This window comes from Podarcis gaigeae (assembly GCF_964106915.1).
Source record: "Podarcis gaigeae genome assembly, chromosome: 12".
Lineage (NCBI taxonomy): Eukaryota > Metazoa > Chordata > Lepidosauria > Squamata > Lacertidae > Podarcis > Podarcis gaigeae.
The window spans coordinates 12,304,537-12,324,006 of record NC_139688.1 but is presented as its reverse complement, the minus strand read 5'-3'; the positions used below and the strand labels follow the sequence as shown (position 1 = coordinate 12,324,006).

The 19,470-nt window shown below is 42.9% G+C and overlaps 1 protein-coding gene across 7 annotated transcripts in view; it reads right to left on the bottom strand.

Moving 5' to 3' along the window:
• Window positions 1-19,470, bottom strand: part of DPP6 (dipeptidyl peptidase like 6) — a 513,612-nt gene that overhangs the window by 275,068 nt on the left and 219,074 nt on the right. The window contains exon 1 of one of the 7 annotated variants that reach the window (XR_014556583.1): window positions 18,197-18,301. The exons of the other annotated variants lie outside the window; for them this stretch is intronic. The gene's annotated coding sequence lies outside the window, so the exon portion shown is untranslated. Of the gene's footprint in view, window positions 1-18,196; window positions 18,302-19,470 lie in introns of those variants that run through there. 7 annotated transcript variants of the gene reach the window in all.

The window sequence follows — 19,470 nt, the reverse complement described above, 5'->3', positions numbered from 1 at the left end:
TTTTTCCTGGCAAGGTTCAGGGGCCATTAATAGCTTCACGATGGGCAGAAATTCAAGACGTGAAATCCTTTCCATCAGTGCATGTCCACCATGGGAAAATTAAGCTACTGGAAACCTGCTGCAGCTATTAAGAAGAGAGACAGCTTCCTGGAGCAAGCAGGGGGATGGTAACCAATATGGTCACTTGTATTATGGGGTGCCACAGGGGACAGTTCTGTTCCCGATGCTATATAACATTTATTTGTTCAAGGTTATGGTGCTGATATATAGCTCAGGACCAGATTAATTCAGAGACGACCTAATCCCTTATGTACCCAATAGGTCACTGCATTCTCCAGTATTTTCTACTTCAAGTCACAAAAATATTGAAAGTCTGCTCCACAGTGATTCAGAAGAGGGGTTTCACTGAGGATGCCCCTGTTCTGTGGAACAGCACTCCTGCTGAGATCTGACAACATGCCCTCCAACACAGGGACGTCCTATTCAATCACCATCATCATCATCATCATCATCATACCCCACCCATCAGACTAGGTTGCCCCAGCTGCTTTGGGAGGCTTCCAGCGCATATACTCAGAGTCGCAAAGTGATTTCATGCTCTTTATTCAGCTCATAGTGGTGAGGAGGAATGAATGAATGTCAACTCAATGTATCTGCTTTATATACATTCTTTACACAATGGGCTGCACATGATTGGCTAATTCTGGAATTCTACTGTAAGCCAATCAGGTTGTGGATTCACTTCTATCTGGAGCATGATTGGGTGGTTCCTGCCAACCAATCATACTGCTGCATTGTTCTAGGACCAATCAGACTGCTGCCTTTTGGATCCTATTGTTTTGGACCAATCAGACTGCTGCAGTTTGGATCCTATTCAACTCAGTACATAACAATATATAAAATTGAACTTTTAAAAAACTTCCTTATACAGAGCTGCCTTCAGATGACTTCCAAAGGTGTATAGTTACTTATCTCCTTGACTTGGGGGTTGCATAACTCCATACCCTCTAACATTTCTCCAATGAAAACACGGATGTCCTAAGGAGAAGTGGGACATTCTGGGGTCAAATCAGAAACCGGGACGGCTTCTGTAAATCCAGGACTGTCCCTGGAAAACAAGGACTCTTGGAGGGTGTGTGACAAGCACCTACTATCTCTACTTTCTGGAAACAACTGAAGACATATTCATTTCGACAACAGGAAAGGTATGCCAACCTCAGTTTTAAAAAGAAATACTATGAGCATGTGCAGTGTTGTTAAATTCAGATTATAGCACCACTACTACAGAAATAAGGTAAAAAAGCAAGGTAAAGGGCCCTTGGACTGTTAAGTCCAGTCAAAGGCAACTATGGGGTTGTGGCACTCATCTCGCTTCAGACTGAGGGACCCAAGACATTTGCTTCAGGAAGATCCAGCGTTGTCACACCCAGATAAATTGCACCAACCTTGGCAGGCATGAGCTGAGCTGATGGATTATTATTATTTTTTTACAGTGTGAAGTTATGTGTGGATTTGTAAATAGGAATGTAGAATGATGAATAATATCCTCCTTAATGCAGAACTTCAAAATGTATAATTTAGCATTTATATTACTGCTGGCACCACCTATATATATATGCTTTAGTGCACAAAGCAGTCCATCAAGTACATTAGCAAACAAAATCTATATGGAGAACTCCTGGAAAATCAGAAAGCAACTTATGAATAATTCAGGATTCCGTGCATTAAGAATTATCTCGCTAAAAAGGCATAAAGTGCACTTAACTTGTCCTGCAGAAGAAAAAGAAACCCTGACAAATTACCAGAATAATTGTATACAATATCAACATATTATTTCAGTTACTCTGAAGGATAAAAGTTGCTTTCCCTGGATAACTCTGAAGGCAATTTGCAAGCTTGCTCAATTTCCGCTGACAGTAATTTGTGTACAGCTGGTTTGAATTGGATCGGTGTCAGGAGTGGTGGGAGAGAGTCTGCAGCAGAATGGAGTCTGGTAGCACACGGTGTTCAAAGTTGGAATCAAGGCAGAAGATGGTAGTCTGCTTACTTCTGACCCGTCTCTTGGACTTCATCCCCTTCCTGCCAACCCTGCAGAAATGAAAGCAGGCTGTGCAAGAGCTAATCTGTGTGTCAATTGAAATTAATTGCCTAAACAACTGGCTATTCTTGGTATGAAGACCTATCAAACAGCATGCCATTCAATAAGTACAGGACACAGTTCACGAAGCAATTGTTTTCTGGACTCTGTACTATTGCCAAAAAACTGTCATTCTCCAAACAAGAAGTTACCAGCTCAAGCAAGAAACAGCAAATTATCAGAGTCCTTTTGTTTTACTAGTGTAATAGATCTTTTTTCTTTTCTTTTTAATTCCAGAACATTATAGATCCATAACACGTGCTACAAAGAGGCTCAATACTGTGGACGGACCCCAGGAGTAGGGGAGCAATGCATTTCTGCATGCTGCTCCGCACAATCTAAGTTGGTGATCCTGTTCCTGTTAGTGGTGGAATGCACGATGGCACATTATCACAAGCATTCACTTTTTCCATTGGAGCAGAATTTATCTGCCAAATGTATCTGTATAGGAGAAAATAAAAGGGTCTCTTTGGAATGTTCAAGGCACAACTAAATCTCCCCAGTGTCTTGGTTGAAGGGTAGATTTGGCCCCTGTGTTCTAAATGACTTTGTTCCATAGAACTGAATGGGAATCCACTTTTGTTAGAGGTAGATCACTCATGGCTGACACATATAGCTCACATCTGATTGGTATTCCAGAGAACTGCACTGGGCATTCTTTCAGGGACTCAGTCAGATAGACTGATAAAGAAAAAGCGATTTATATGCATTGCATGTGTGATATAACATTGTGCCACCAGATGGCAAAGTGGAGTCCTGTTTTTCTCTACCTGTTTTCCCTGTTTAAATTTACAATGCTTAAAACTGAAACGTTTATTTGATGTGTCTAGATCCAGCCCAGGACTTAGTCAGCAAGGGCACTAATTAAGTGGTAGGCTGGGGTTGCATCCAAAAATCACCATTCAGAATTCTACATAAGCATATATTGAACAAAATGGAAAACCCACAGCTGACGTTTTTGCTTATTTCCCTAAAATGTTTTGGGTCATCAATGAAGGTGAGGTTTGGTAACTATGAACTTCATATTCAGGATATGCTCATTATTCTCAGACACATTCTTCCCTCAAAGCGGGAGCTGGCTAATTATTGCAAAAATAAAATCTTGGTTCAATTAAACGATACCAGACTGCTTTCAATCAAATGCCAAGCAGAGCACTTGACAGAATAATGGGGAATGGCTGGATCTACCACAGAAATTAATTGGAAGAATGCTTAATTGTCATCACATCTTGCTCCAAATAAAGAAACATTATGCTGAATTTGGTGACACCAGATCCCAGAAGGTCATAAATGTAAAAGGCCAATTGGTACACTCCTCTACTCTCCAAAAAATCCCCACTGGGCTAAAAAATTACTCAAATCATATAACATAGTGAAGCTTCCTGTGTCAATCTCTATGTTTTTAAAAGAAATCATTGTATCATAAAACAAATACGAGACATAGCGAAAACCTCAAATGCATCCCATTTGTTAACATGGGATGCAAATACATAAAATAAGCTACAATCACTATTCAACATACTTTTCAACACAAATATTTCCAAATCCTATCTATCCATCCACCCAATGATCCCACTTACATGATTTTGAACCCCTAAAAAAATCAGCCATCTTCAAGATCTCATACTATCAAGTGAATGGCTTCGAAGGCTTTTTATGTTATACAACTTGACTGCAATTGGTATGACCTTTGCCCCGGAATCGCTTTCTCTCTCTTGAAGTGCTTAATTTTAATCTTACACGGCAGATTTAAAAAATACAGTATGTGAACTAAATTTGTCCAATATGTCCCCATAGACTTAAAAGAGAGGGAAACATCTGATTAAATACCATATTTTTCGCCCTATAGGGCGCACCAGCCCATAGGGCGCACCTAGTTTTTTTTGGGGGGGGGGGAAATGAAGGGGAAAAAATTATTTTTCCCCCAGCCCCCAGAACAGGCTGCTATCCGCAAGCCTTGGGAGCCCCACGGGAAGTTCCCACCGGGCTCCCCAGGCTTGCGGATATCTGCCCAAAGTCCGGGGTGCGCTGCTTCAGAATGCAGGCTGCTATCCGCAGGCCTAGGGAGGATAGCTGTCAAGTGTCCCTTATTTGAAGGGACAGTCCCTTATTCCAGCGCCATGTCCCACTGCTGTCCCTTATTGATGGATGTCCCTTAAATGATGTCCCTTAAATTTCAAAGGAAGCAGCTCCTCTCCCTCCCTCCCTCCCTCCCTCCCTCCCGGCCAGGGAGGAGGGAGGCTCCAAGTGTGTTGCTTGGCTGTGTTGCTCACCCAATAAGGAGTCTAAGAACGACTGGGGGGTGGAGCTTGCATGCCTTGTGCTGATCAAATCGGCTGCATTCCCTGGGGACTCGCCTTTGCCCAGCGCTTCCCAGTGGAGAGGTGACGGTGGTTTTCCTTGAGGCCTCGTTTGGCTGCTAGTTGGGCTTTCTGCCTTTGGCTCAGAGGGGCTCAGAAGTTGTACATACCTGTGCTGAGTGCTCGGATCGGAATCGGATGGATACGTCATTGAAGGCCCACTCACCCTTGCCAGTGAAAAAGTCTGTCTGGAGCGGGGGCACATGGTGGGGGAAAAGGAAAGGAGATCTTGTGGGAGGGGGGAGGCTGTGTGTGTGTGGCTAGTTAATGCAAGCTGAGGGGGGTTTTGAATGCTGGACGCCATTTTGTTGCACGTGCTGCTGCAAACTTTGCAGTGCAAAGCCAGGCCGCGGAGCCATCTTAGGTTGAGGCTGCATAGGCCTTGTGGTGCATGTGATTCAGATTCTATTCAGTTGAACCTCTGGTTACAAAGCTAGTTGGACAGTGTTCTTGAAGCTACCAGCATGAGTTTGACCAGACTGCAGGAGGACAGGAAGACTGGAGTGGCTGGAACAGGTGAGGCTGCAGGTCCCTTCTTTTGGCTGCTGGTCCCTTATTTTTATGGCTGCTGGTCCCTTATTTTCAGATCTGTAAGTTGACAGCTATGCTAGGGAGCCCGGCGGGAACTTCCGCTGGGCTTCCAAGGCTTGCGGAGAGCTGCCCAAAGCCTGGAGAGTTTGGGTTTCTCCCAGCACCCAGTCCTGCCTATTGACCCCGTGGAATGCCCTCCCATCAGATGTCAAAAAGATAAACAACTACACAACTTTCCAAAGGCATCTGAAGTAGGGTTGCCATATTTCAAAAATTAAAAACCAGGACACCCTGAAGGTTGTTGAGATTTTGGAAGATTCCCCAATACTGTTGAGCGATTTTTCAATTGACTTGCTGTGACCTTTCCCCCAGACATCAATTCCTCTGGGAATCAGGGTGTGTGCAGGAGCGGAGGAAGGGGGGTGCAGTGGATGCGGACTGCCCTGGGTGCCACCACTGAGGCGGGTGAAAAAATGCCGGGTGGCGCTCACCACGGGGCCTGCAGCGTGCCTGAGCCATGCATCTCTCCTGGGAGAGATGCAGTGGCTTGGGCGCGCGCAGGCTCCGTGCTGTATAAATGGTCCACTCACTGCCTCTCCCCCAACTGTAGGGCAGCTGAGTGGGAGGAGGCAGGCAGACTCTGGAGGCCCTGTGGTATGCCCCGCCCCTATGGACTGCTCGCCTCCCCCATCCCTGGGCACGCCTCCCCAGGCGCCACAGCAGCTTCCTGCAGCCCAGAGTGCAACCCAGTCAATAGGTGGGTATATATAAGAAGAACAAGAAGAAGCAGCAGTAGCAGCAGCAGCAGCCGCCAAGTAAAAAATTAGCAGTAGGCATAAACTGAAATGTACGGTAATCTATTTTCAAGCAAATTCCCTTCCTTAAACTGAACCCAAGTCAACAAGTGAACAAGATGGGTTACAATACTTTTTCCTTATAAACAACGGAGAGCGAAGCGTCAAGGCAATCTCTAAACCAGTGGTGTAGTGGTAAGCTCTTAGTAACGGAATAGTAAACTGGACACATTTTCTGATTCACCGTCAGAGCCATCCAAATCCCATTTGTATTGAGATTGTGTGTATGTGTGTGTGTGTGGAGGAGCTTCTTCCCCTTCCACTATACCACGGCTCTCAATCCCAATTTCTGTGCATGCAAGAATTCCTAATTAAATAAGATAAACCAGTGTTGCGTAATTCATGTTACTCAACCTGTTTTGTTTATCAAGTTTGGCTTGGAAGCGAATAGCCTTTTTGATAAGGAAACCATGTGCATGTGTTTTAATGAAAAAGAGCAGCTGTTGATGCTACAGAATGATTTTATACATATGCTGTCTAATTTCATAACCCTTCTCTTTTTAATTAAAAGGTTTCTTCTCACAAAACCTTCCCGTTGAAGAGATGTATCAATTCAAATCAGGCACTGGCAGATAACACCGAGCAAAAACACCATGAATCTTTAATGATTAAATATGTCCACCAGGCTGTTGCCTTTCATTAAAAGAAGGGCGGGGGGGGGGGGAGCACACAAGAAAGAACCCAGCTATCTACTAGGGCATTGCAAAAACAATCAATGTCCAGGTTTTCCACTGCAGACGCAGACACTGATGCTTCTGTTGAATGTCAGAAAGCTTTCATCCTATCTGCCCTTTAAATCATGGTTTACTGATCGTTGCCAGCATCTTTCCATCATATCCGTCAGAAAGGCGAGCTGCACACAGGCCAGCGTACCCATGTAATAATTCTCCTTTTGCACAATGGAATTGTGACTCATGTTCCAAAACAGGTACTCAGTATCTTGGCCAACAACCTTTTGTGAGAGTACGTCAGAATCTTATCCCCCCTAATCCTTCAGGGAAGAGGACACTGCCGGCCTGTTCAGTTTTTAATTATGTAGCTTGTTTATTCAGTTGTCCCAGCCTTGTGCTTCATGGAGGCTGGCTGGTGTTTGCATTTTGTAGTGCTTTGAAGTGTCGCATGTAAACTGCCTCAGTGAATAATACACAATTTAACAAATGCCTCTAGGTGCAGCATGCTCCATGACAACCCTTACACAGGAGCCATGCTAATCTCCTCTGACCCATTCCAATTTTTGGTTCTGGTGTATAAAATTTAATTTGGCTGTTTTTTTATCTGCTTAGTTGTGTTTGTATGTTTGTACTTTGTACACAAATTGCAACGGCCGGCAGCTTATCTAGCTAGCTCAGTGAGAAGAAGCATTGTATTCTGTAACAGAATATTCTGTCCATTAAGACTTCTTCCTTCCTTCCTTCCTTCCTTCCTTCCTTCCTTCCTTCCTTCCTTCCTTCCTTCCTCTCTCTCTCTCTCTCTCTCTCTCTCTCTCTCCCTCCCAGACTTCTTCCATGCTTCTGTCTCTTACCATTTATCTTCTTGCTATTCACATTCTCTCTGCCAGGAAAGCTCTTTCTAGTACAGAGCCCCATTGGGACCCTCTTCTCTGGCATATATCCATAACCCACCTACAGCAAACAGTACTCTGAGCACTTCCATTATCTGAACAGGTATTTGGCTTGTTCTCTACTTAGCCTTTAAACAGAGCTTTAATGACTGAAAATAAATAGTTCCAATTTGACACAGGGTCTGTGACTGGAAACCTAGCAAAGGGCCATCATATTTTTCTCTCTCTCAACCTCCCCCTTCCATTCCAGATTAGCACTGACACCCAGTGTTATGTTTTGGGGGGACAGGAGGCAGGCAAGTGTGGAGGACTCCCTGAATGGGGTAACTGTGCCCCTGAAGGACCAGGTGCGCAGCCTGGGAGTCATTTTGGACTCACAGCTGTCCATGGAGGTGCAGGTCAATTCTGTGTCCAGCTGTTTACCAGCTCCATGTGGTCCGCAGGCTAGACCCTACCTGCTCGCAGACTGTCTCGCCAGAGTGGAGCATGCTCTAGTTATCTCTTGCTTGGACTACTGCAATGTGCTCTACGTGGGGCTACCTTTGAAGATGACCCGGAAACTACAACTAATCCAGAATGCAGCAGCTAGACTGGTGACTGGGAGTGGCCGCCGAGACTACATAACACCGGTCTTGAAAGACCTACATTGGCTCCCAGTACGTTTCCAAGCACAATTCAAAGTCTTGGTGCTGACCTTTAAAGCCCTAAACGGCCTTGGTCCAGTATACCTGAAGGAGCATCTCCACCTCCATCATTCAGCCCGGACACTGAGATACAGCGCCAAGGGCCTTCTGGCAGTTCCCTCGCTGCGAGAAGCCAAGTTACAGGGAACCAGGCAGAGGGCCTTCTCAGTTGTGGCACCCGCCCTGTGGAACGCCCTCCCGCCAGATGTCAAAGAGAAGAACAACTACCAGACTTTTAGAAGACATCTGAAGGCAGCCCTGTTTATGGAGGCTTCCAATGTTTAATAGACTATTGTATTTTAATATTCTATTGGAAGCCGCGCAGAGTGGCTGGGGAAACCCAGCCAGATGGGCGGGGTATAAATAATAAATAAATTATTTTATTATTATTATTATTATTATTATTATTATTATTATTATTTAGGCATGGAAGTCCCTGGGGATATTAAGGACACAGACAGGTTGGTAAGATTCTGCACAAGGGTAAAAGCAACAACACTCTCTTCCTGAATCCAAGAAGCCCCACATGATTGTGAATAAACATAAATGTTGTGCTGGTCCATTAAAATCGGCAGACAGCACAACTCCAAAAGCTCCTTTGCCTGGCTGGCCAGGGAAAACAGAGACACGGCAATGGGAGTGGGGGTGGCTTAGTGGTACAGCATCTTCTTTGCATGCAAAAGCTCCCATGCTCAATCCCCAGGAACTCCTGTCTGAAATCGTGGGACTACATAGAACCACAGTCTTACTTGGTATAAGGCAGTTCCCTTTGTGTTTGTGTTTGTCATCAATCAGATCTAAACTTAAAAGCTGAGCATAACCTACTAGAATTCACAACTTGTTCTTAAAACAGAACTGGGGTAATACTTCCTGCAATCATTTGTTTGCTTCTCCTGCTAATGGAATAAGATGTCCACCACACAGCTTATCAAACTGCAGTTTTCTTATGGACTGGCTCTATAAATTGATGTAACAATCAACCAGGTGACAGGACAGTGCACAAGAACTGCTGGAACCACACCATGGTACAATATGCAGTTGTTGCACAAGTGTCATAACTTTTGAACTAAAACAACATTTTAAATGTTTTAACAAACTTATTATGGACTATTTTCCACTCCCCAGACTTGATTTTTTTAAAGCTTTACTGAAAGATTTGACAACAGGCATTTTATTTCCTTTGTATTTTGATGGGCCATTTTCACTTTTATCTGACCATCACAAACTGTAATTAGATCAGGTTTTCTTGTACAGATTCAGAGAGTCTGAGGGGTGGAAGGTTGGCAGTTATTAAGGTTGTTCAAAGATGTACACGAAAATGACTCCTGATTTATGGAAGCCTGATTCTGATTATCGGATTCTGGAGCAACTACTAACCACTAACTGTAATTTATATGCCACTGAAGATGACCACAAAGTTGAAGCATATTTGAAATTGCTATTCACCATGTAAATTGGTTATTATAGTTATTACTCACTGTCTTGCAATAAGAATATTATACTGCAAGGAGAGCTCAGAAATTGCATTTTGAAGTCTCATTTTATAATTACAGATTTTATGTCTAAATGGTAGTAAACTATCACTGTTATATTGTAATATTGTGTTGTTCTTGACTTTTACGTAGTTTTAGCAAAAATTCTTTTTAGTCTTGGCTTAACCTCAAGAGCAAGAAATCAAGGAAGAGAGAGAAAGTTCATGTAAGAATTAAGTTTGCCCCTGCAGTAACTCGTGTATCAAACTCCCTTAAACACTGTTTAAAACAAAATGCATGCATTACTTTCATTAAACAATATACAAAGCAAAGAACTTATGCAACTTATCAAAGAAGTAACGGTGTCTATGGAACTATTCTCTTCTGTGTTGGCAGTCTGAGCTTGGAGTGTATCTTACTCCCCATCCTGTAGCTACCTATGAGCACAAGGACAGTTTTTCCTTGGCTCTCCAGAACTATCCTTCCCTTTACCACCAAGGAAGGTGGTTCTTTGTCAATTCTGCTGAAGAATTTAGGACACAAATGGGACTTTCTAGCCTGTGGAACCTGACAACATCAGGTGACCGACAGATGGACAACCCCACCCACCTATCAAGGATGGCCCACAGAGGGGAAAACCAGTTCTTGATCTGAACCTTAGGCTGAAAAAGGTTCAGGAGAAGGCGAGCTTGCAATATAACAAGATCTGAATCCCACCCTCAAGAAGAAATGGCCTACAGAACCATGAACAAGCAGGGAATTATGCACAAACCTCCACAATACTAATGCTTATCCTTTTCCATACTTTGAACATCCACAGTGGAGTTCACACTTCAAAGACTTCCTCTTACTATTTAAGTTTCTACTTCAAAGGGCTCCACACTCTTCAGGGAGGTTTTTGTAGCCCACAGAGAGTTCATGTCTCTTGAGACTGTTCTTCCTCCAGAGTTCATGCAACTAGAGCATGACTGCTCCTTTAACACACTTGCACTATCTAAACCTACCTTGTTTCAGAGTAAACAGGTCCTTTCTCCATGGAAACAACTTGGATTGTTTGTTTAAAACATCTCTCTCCTTCAAAATAAGCTTATCCATATTAGTAGTTTACTGTGCCCACATCTCATGTTGAAGTAGCCCACAAGCACCATCTGACTTACACTGAAAATCAGGACAAACCAGACATGGCAAACTGGCTACATATATCTTCTCCACTTGTTCATTTACAGAGCACAGTGAAGGTGCAGAGTCTTTACGTGAAAATAGCAAGCAGAGGAGGAAAGAAACCCCCCATCCACCCCTCTCACATTGGAGTGATTATGGGGGCAGCTCAGGGGGGATCTGATAGAGAACAATTGGGAATTCCCCAAGGAACCTGGTTATGACTAATTTTCCAAAGACTCAAGCATTTAAGGACAACAAACAATGCATTACGACAGAGATGTCTTGCATCCACTTCTTCCTATAAGCTCTGCAACAGCATCCCTTGAAGGATACAGGACAGATTGGGTCACACCCACAACATACATTTAGAGCCAGGCACAAGGCTTGCCCCAAAGAATCCTGGGTACCTTAGTTTCTTAAGGGAACTGGGAACTGTAGCTCTGTGAAGGGAAATCTACAGCTCCCCGAATTCTTTGGGGGGGAGAGCAATGTGCATTAAATGTATGTTGGTTTAAGAACAGTCCTGTCTACGAACGATTTGGTTTACGAACTACGCAAAACTGGAAATAGTGTCCCGGTTTGCGAACTTTATCTTGGTCTAAGAACAGAATCCAAACAGTGGAAGGGCACCGGCAGCAAGAGGCCTCATTAGGGGAAGTGCACCTCGGTTTAAGAACGGTTTCTGTTTAAGAATGGACTTCCTGAACAGATTAAGTTCGTAAACTGAGATACCACTGTACAGCAGTCCAGAATATGGACAAGAATTTTACTGTTTCCTCCGACCAGAAAAAGAGCAGCACCAGGATACTCCACCCTGATACAACTAAGTCTTCTGCCACCTAGTGACTAAACTATATAATGAGGCCATCCTGAAGTAAGACCCATCCGCACATTACCCTGGGATGGTTATTGTTGTGTATTGAGTCAAAGGATTTTATATCTGCATTATTATTGTCTGTATTTGCATTGAGGTAAAGTAACTGCCTTTTGGTTCCAGAGGGTACAGCTACTATTGGTTCATTTAAGCTGCTGTATTTGGATCCTCTGTCTTATTGGTTGCCTCCAAAAGGCAGGACTGTGATTGCCTGATATTGTTCCCTCCAAAATGTATCCTTTCTAGTTTGTTCCCTGTCCCTATAAATGTAGCTCTCCCCTCCTCAAGTCTCAGTCTTGTTTGCTTTAATAAAGAAGTGTTACTAGAGAACTGTCTCCAGCATATTATGTCAAGAGAGCTGAAATCACAAACCCCACGTCACAACAGTTATCTCATTAAAAACCTGGGGAGGGGGATGCCTATCATTCTCAGGAGTCAGGGGGTAATAGAATAGGTAAAGCAGAAAGGAGCAGTTTCAATTAAAGAAAAGACACAATGCCATGTATCCAGTCTCTCTGTGTTTCACAGATTGGGAAAGAAGTGCAGCAAGTGGCCATGCGAACCTGGTTTGCTGTGTATATGCTATTAACAGTGTTCACAACAGTGGACAGTGGGGCATGTCTTATGCCAAAGAGGCATAGTGAATCAGGTGGGTGAGCCGGCTGTGTATATCTACGTTTAAAATCAAATTATGGATTTATGCTAGTGTAGACATTTTGCCCAAAACTGCCAAACGATTGTGGGATTCCTCACCCACATACCCCACCCTTGCTACAGAATCACCAGGCAGATTTCTAAAGCTCCTTACAACATGCCGAAGATCCCCATTATATAAGCTATATTGTGAAGTGTACAGTAACAAGCAAAGACAACTCAAATTCAAACAAAACCTCAAATATGTTTATTAGGGACAAGCTGCCAGTGAAATAAAACTTGAAGCCATAAAGAATTCATGAGTAACCACAAGCTGGAGTGCAAAAGAAACAGCTGAAAGCCTTTGAAACAAACCTCAATCACTTCAAAAAATATTATTTAAGATGTTGTAAAATAAATAAATATTATTATACTGAATAATGCATAACATTAGCCTCAGGTTTTTGATGCAACATGTGACAGTGGCTGAAATGACAGGAAAACGACTGATTGGGACAGCAAGGTGCCTATCATTCTCAGGGAATAATAGAATAGATGGGGGGGGTGTCAATGAATCAATGCAATGCGGTATGAGGAGTCTAGTAGTCCCAAGCCAACAAGCAAACTATCACCTTTTCCGAAGTACAAAGAGGCTGTATATACACCATATTTTAAATGCACACTTAAAGCACACTACTTCGCCCACAGAATCCTGGGAACTATAGTTTTCAAAGAGTGCAGGGAACTGTAGTTCTGTGTGGGTAAACGATGATTCCCAGGATTCTTGGGGGAGGGAAAGTCGTGTGCTTTAAATGTATGGTATGTACACAGCCGTGGTCTCACCAACCCAGCCAATTTTAATGTGTCTGTGCCAGTCAAGCACAGACGATAATTTTTAACATCAAAGGGAGGGCACAAGCAAGAGAAACTGGCATTCCCCTCTGCTTCACCAGCTCATGGCCCATCGTATCAGGCACCTTCACTCAAGCTTGGCTCATTTCTAGTTTTGGAACCAGGCAAAGACAGGGATGACGGTACAGAGGAATCTGGACCATGGATAAGGAAGGGGAGCATTTTCCATCCCATACCAGAATGTGCCTTTTCATGTTAAACTCAGACCAGAGGTGCTTTTGCACAGGAACAGGGCAGGCACGGCAACAACAAATACAAATGTCACCTTCCCACTTTGGCCCCAAGTATATCAAGCTGGGAGAGTGAAGCTGCAGGTGGCGAGAAGCCCAGGGAACAAAGGAGGAGTGCAGGCAGTGGTTGCATCTCAAAAGGTTGCCATTCCTGTGGTTCTTGGATGCAGCAGCATGCAAGTGGTCTGGATGAGCCAGGAAAAGTAATGGGAAGCAAAACACGTTGCAGACAGAAGTAGCAGAAATAGAGCCTAGAAATGAAAATGGGTTAACTAATAGTTTTGCACATTAATAAGTGCCTGGGGAGAAAATATGCTGCTTGTCCTTAAAAAAAAAAACAACAACCCCATAAGCCCCTATTGATAATAAAGGAACTGAAGGTCTATTTCTGGTGCCCAGATTTGGCTGCTGAGAATCTAGGATGGTATTTTTCCTCCTGCATATACCTCTTCGACCAGAGAGGGAGACAACCATTCAAAGCAGCTGCTTCCCTCCCTTAGCTAAGTCTAAGTAGGCATGAAGCAGAGGCTGAACGGCTATATGTTTAACAGAAGGACACGGAGGCAACAGTTTCCCCCTCTTTGTCCCCGGCACCTTGTAATCAGAAACTTACTAACTATGAGTTTAACAGGTTCAAATGATGTCATGTAAAGTGGACGCTCAGGTTGTGAACGTGATCTGTGTGGGAGGCACGTTCTCAACCCGCAGCATTCGCGACTCACAGCGCCACATTTGCGCATGCGTGGATTGCGATTCAGTGCTTCTGCGCGTGTGCAAAGCTTGATTTAGCGCTTCTGCGCATGTGCGACTGCCAAAACCCGGAAGTATCCCGTTCCGGTACTTCCAGGTTTGGCGGGTCCGTAACCTGAAAAAACGCAACCTGAAGTGTCTGTAGCCCGAGGTATGACTGTAATGCATTTTGCTAATCATTTAGAAAGCAAGTTTCAGTATGTTTGCTGTGGGCCATTGGGTAAGAGAAATCAGTGGGCCTTTAAGAAAGAGCACCAGTACACACTTGTCTCTCGAGAGCCAGTGTGATGTAGTGGCTAAGAGCGGTAGACTCGTAATCTGGGGAACCGGGTTCGCGTCTCCGCTCCTCCACATGCAGCTGCTGGGTGACCTTGGGCCAGTCACACTTCTTTGAAGTCTCTCAGCCCCACTCACCTCACAGAGTGTTTGTTGTGGGGGAGGAAGGGAAAGGAGAATGTTAGCTGCTTTGAGACTCCTGAAGGGGAGTGAAAGGCGGGATATCAAATCCAAACTCTTCTTCTTCTTCTTCTTCTCTCCAAGGAACATCTAGTCTGCCATCCTGATCTTGCAGGTCTTGTACTCACACAGTTTGCCTTTGCTACTGATAGTCACATTGTAGAGGCAAGAAGGAGGTAATGGCTGCCCTGGGGAACCCCTTTCCTTCCACATCGCTCCTTCATCCTCTACTCAGCAAACACATGGAATCTGTATATTTTTTTAAGGTTGATCTCCCAATTCTGAGCTAGCTTGCAACTAGACGGCAACTAACATCAAAGCCAGAAAGAGGGTAGAGTTGCACATTTTAATATTATAATTCACACCCCACTGGAAAAAAATGAATATATGGCACCCATGCTCAAATGCGCATTTCAATGAAACTTCTCAGGGTGTATCTGTTTTACACCTATGGCCTCTGATTGGAGCAGATGATGCATTCACATACCTGCTTAGTTAGATCAAGGAAGGTATCTGAGAAGGACTGGAGGCTGAAGTGGCAACCCCAAAACCTGAATGCGCTTTACAAGGCTGCCACTTGCTCTAATTCCTGGCTACTGATGGACAGTGGACCTCATTAGGTAGTTCCACTTATTTGTCGTAACATCAGAACATACCCCACCTATAAGGTGCAGAATCAGGTTCAAGTAGTCTGAACACTGATAACATCTGCAGAGAACAAAACAGCAGCTTTTTTGGAGGGATATAGCAAAGAGATTGTTTGGATTTTAAGGACAGAATTCTTAGGCTGGGATTAACACTGTCTGCCTGTGTCATTGAAGACAGGAGTGCCTGGCGTGCTCTGGTCCATGGGGTCACGAAGAGTCGGACACGACTAAACGACTAAACAACAACAAGCCTGTGTCATTATGTCTGCAACCCCATATTAGCCGCACAGCATGTACATTTGCAAATCAGCAGATATCACCAAAGGGACCATAAATCTTCAATGCTTTCTTTTCCAAAGGAAATTTACTTTAAGAGCTGCCCTGGACTAACAATTGCACAGGGAAGATAACATGAAACAATAGATTAGTTTTGGCTTACTTGCTCTAAGCTACCTTGAGCGCCTTATTACGGTAAATCAGTTTTAAAATAACCGAATTTGAAAACACTTTACTTGGAAAAGGTCTGTGCCTTGCAGTTATAATTCCCAAGCAAGTTAAGTCTCAGAGTTTAAGTGGTTGAAGAAGCTGTGTGGTAGCTTCTACAGCAGATTACGCCCAATTGCTCCTCTACTACATACCATGGTGGTGACAATATATTTTATTCTAACACCAGCTCTTAAAATCATTTTCGGTTCAACTTTTTTCCCTTTAAGGGAGAAAAAGTGAAATACGTATCACCAAACTTTCCCCCATCTTTCAGAAGTTAACCTATTTAACTTAAGCATGGCATGTAACAAGGGCAATGAACAGAATATAACCTCTTTAGAAAATCATGCAGTAAAAAGCATGAAATACAGCACTCTCAACTATTCAGCATTTGCTTTTTACAAAGGAAATTTTTGCATTCAGTGCTGAAAAGGCAAAGTATTCAACTGCAGAACACCTTAAGAAAGCTAGACAGAAAAAAAAATTACTCTGTTCAAGAAAACCTGAGAACCTAATTGCTCCCTTAACCTATTTAAGAGAGATTCTTTGGCAAGCAGCAATTATCTTTTGTCACTTGATATGATATAGCATCTACTTATGGGAAATGGATATGTCTTAATTTCTGTGTAAACTACATTTTGTTTTACACAACTAAGATCTGGCATTATTAAAACAATGTTTGAAGAAGTCTTTTTACAACAACAACAAAAAAACAAAACAAATCAAAGCCAAACAATCTTTCTAATTCGTACAACAAAATGGGAACACTTGCTTTCATATTTTTAAACTGCAGTTAGCTATGAAGTCAAATAAAACAGCTGCATTCATGCCACTGATGACACCTCAGAATACTCACCCTCATTTTTCCAGGAATGCAAGGCTATAATAGGAGCACATTCCACTTTCCAGTACCACACCTTGCCAAATAATGTCAACATATAACATTAAGCCATCTTGGAGCCCTGCTACATAAAAACTGGATCCCATGCATGCAACAACACACATTCTACATTGTCACACTGCAAATTTAAATGTCAGGCTGAACAATGCATGGTGAGGTGGAGGGGTGGGGTCTGAAAAGTTATCAGCTGAATTCCACTCTATTTAAGCATATATATATATATATATATATATATATATATATATATATATCCTTCATATTTCAAACAACTGCATCTGGTCCAACCCATTAGAGTCCTTTAAGTTGCTTCTCTCGTGCTGTGAGTCATCTTCATTTAAGCTAGAAGTTTGGAGTAGATAGCTCTTTGGGAACCAATTGCTCATTGGTGTTGGAACATATACAGCAATGGCTTTGCTCCAGTATTTTGGCGATAATTTCTAACGATACTGCATGGAGTATCAGCTTAAAAACTTTCCGGGTTTTTAAGAACGAGTTCCGGGTTGAGAAAGTTGAGAAAGAAAGTTCCGGGTTGAGAAAGAAAGAGAAAGAAATCACCATAAAGGGACAGAGACCCAGCCATTTCACTTGTTGCTTGCATCATATAAAAGGTTCTTCTGTCACAAAAATGGCCAGTATGCTTCATTCATTGTAGTCTAGTGGTGGTTTGCATGCAAAAGGTTCTTGTTCATTCTCTGGCACCTACCAAGCAGGGTTGTGAGGACTCCAGAACCTTTGAGATCCACTCCTAGTCATGGTTGACAGTGCGGACCCAGATGGACCCGTAATTTGACTCAGTATGATAAAGCTTTATCAGTTCCAATGCGGAAGCCATTAAAAAAGAGCTGCTAGGATTAAAATGCTCATCATATTAAGTCTAATAAACTTCTGAATGCAGTGAAGAAGAATATAAGCCTACCTAGGGAAAGAGTATCTTCCTAGGTCACTTGATACTTCAAGAGTAACTACCTTTCAACAATACTCCAGACCTTCGGAGTTTTCCTTCCATTAGTTATATTTCAACCCACGAGATAAGAAGAGAAATGCAACTACACATAAGGTTTATCTTTTTTTAGCAGCCTTTCCCATAATAATTAAATATACAGCATCTGGCAAGGAGAATGAGATTGCCTGTAGGATTTTTAGTTGACTGTTGCTTTTTAAAAAAAATAAAAATAAATACAAATCATTTTGTAGTCGATTTTTTTAAAAAAAGCTCACACAAAATTGTACAAGAACACACTGAATAATGCGCTTCTCTTTCAAACTCTACAAAGGATTCTCTGTGGTAGATAAGAATATGGACACATATAACACCTAAAGCACTAAACACTGGGTTGTTGTTGTTGTTTGTCATTTTTGCAGATTAAAAAAAATGAAACTAGTTTGCAAAGATGTAGGCATCTGTATAAAATAACAGGAAACCCATGTAAGTTGGTTTTTGATAACAACCCCCCATACACACACCAAGAAAAAACCCATTGATTGTAATTTATTACCTATTTCATTACAACTATTTTGGTAAAAGAATAATGTTATAATTTAACTCACCCTCCAAATTTGTTTAATTCTGCTAGCTCTGGACAATTTTGCTCTGTTCATCCCAAACGTCTTCAGTTCCGATATATATCCTATACAGGTGGAAGTTTGTTCTACAGTCAATACTGTTTGGAAAATAAGCACGGCAGTAGAGTGATAGGTATATTCTTAAAAATAAAAGGCATACTCTTAGCTTTTACTGCTCCTTCCAATAGCCATGCAGTTCACAGCTCAGCATAAAATAGCCAATAACTGAACTTGGCATTAAGGGGAGGGGGAACGAAAGTCCTCCACAGAGCGCATGGGGCAGCAGGCTTCATCCGACCAGCGCTAGGATTGGGTTAGAAGGAAGATAAAGTTGTCCTTGTGCCAGACATCCAACCTTAAGAAGAGGCATGAACTGAAATGATGTAGCTTTCAGACACTGTCAGGCTGAGCTCTTACTTAGGGGCTGTTTTAATCCTGCTCTCTTTTTTGCTTTTTTTTAAAAAAAAATGCAAATCTGCTTCAAGTCATACAGAAATGAAGAGAAGTTATTACAGAAACAGTGGAAATAATCTGCAATGAAATAAAGTGATGATAAGGATATATTCCTCATGCAGTAGCTTCTAGGGTTTTACATGTTGCTAATGTTCCTTGCCCTAATTTCAGCAAATGGCAAATGAAGGGATTAAGAGCATTATAAATTGATTTTTTAAAACAGCAGCAGCAAAAACAACAACATAGCTATTTCTATTGCACCAGCCATTTCCTGCATTCGGAATTAAACAGCCTGACCATCCACTTTAGCCAGAAAAGGGCGACCCTGCAACAGTGCTGAATCGGACTGGGAGGGGCTGTGTGTGTTCTGCCCTGGTTCAGGAAGGCTTTACAAATGCTGGATTGTGACAGGGACGGCAGCACAGATCAGCATAGAACGGAGCTGTTCCTTCTTTCTTCCAGTTCCTTGAAACCAACTGGAACCACTTTAGAGCATCTGTTTTATGAATGCATGCCTCTCCCCACTGTAAGTGTTAGTTCCTACCCTCCATCTGCTTACCCTGAGCTAAAGACCTGCTTACCTTCACCCTGAACACCTGCACCAGCATTACTGGAAATTCAGAGCTGGTGCGCAAGCCCATCAGTTCTGTAACCACTGTGGAGACTGGAATCCACCCACTGTATTACATAACAGGGGCTGCCAGCTTTGCTCACCAACCCTACCTACCCCCACCCCCTTGCCAACCCTCTCCCCTTATACCTCAACCTAAGCCCCTCCCCCCACAGCTCCTTCAATGGAATACTTG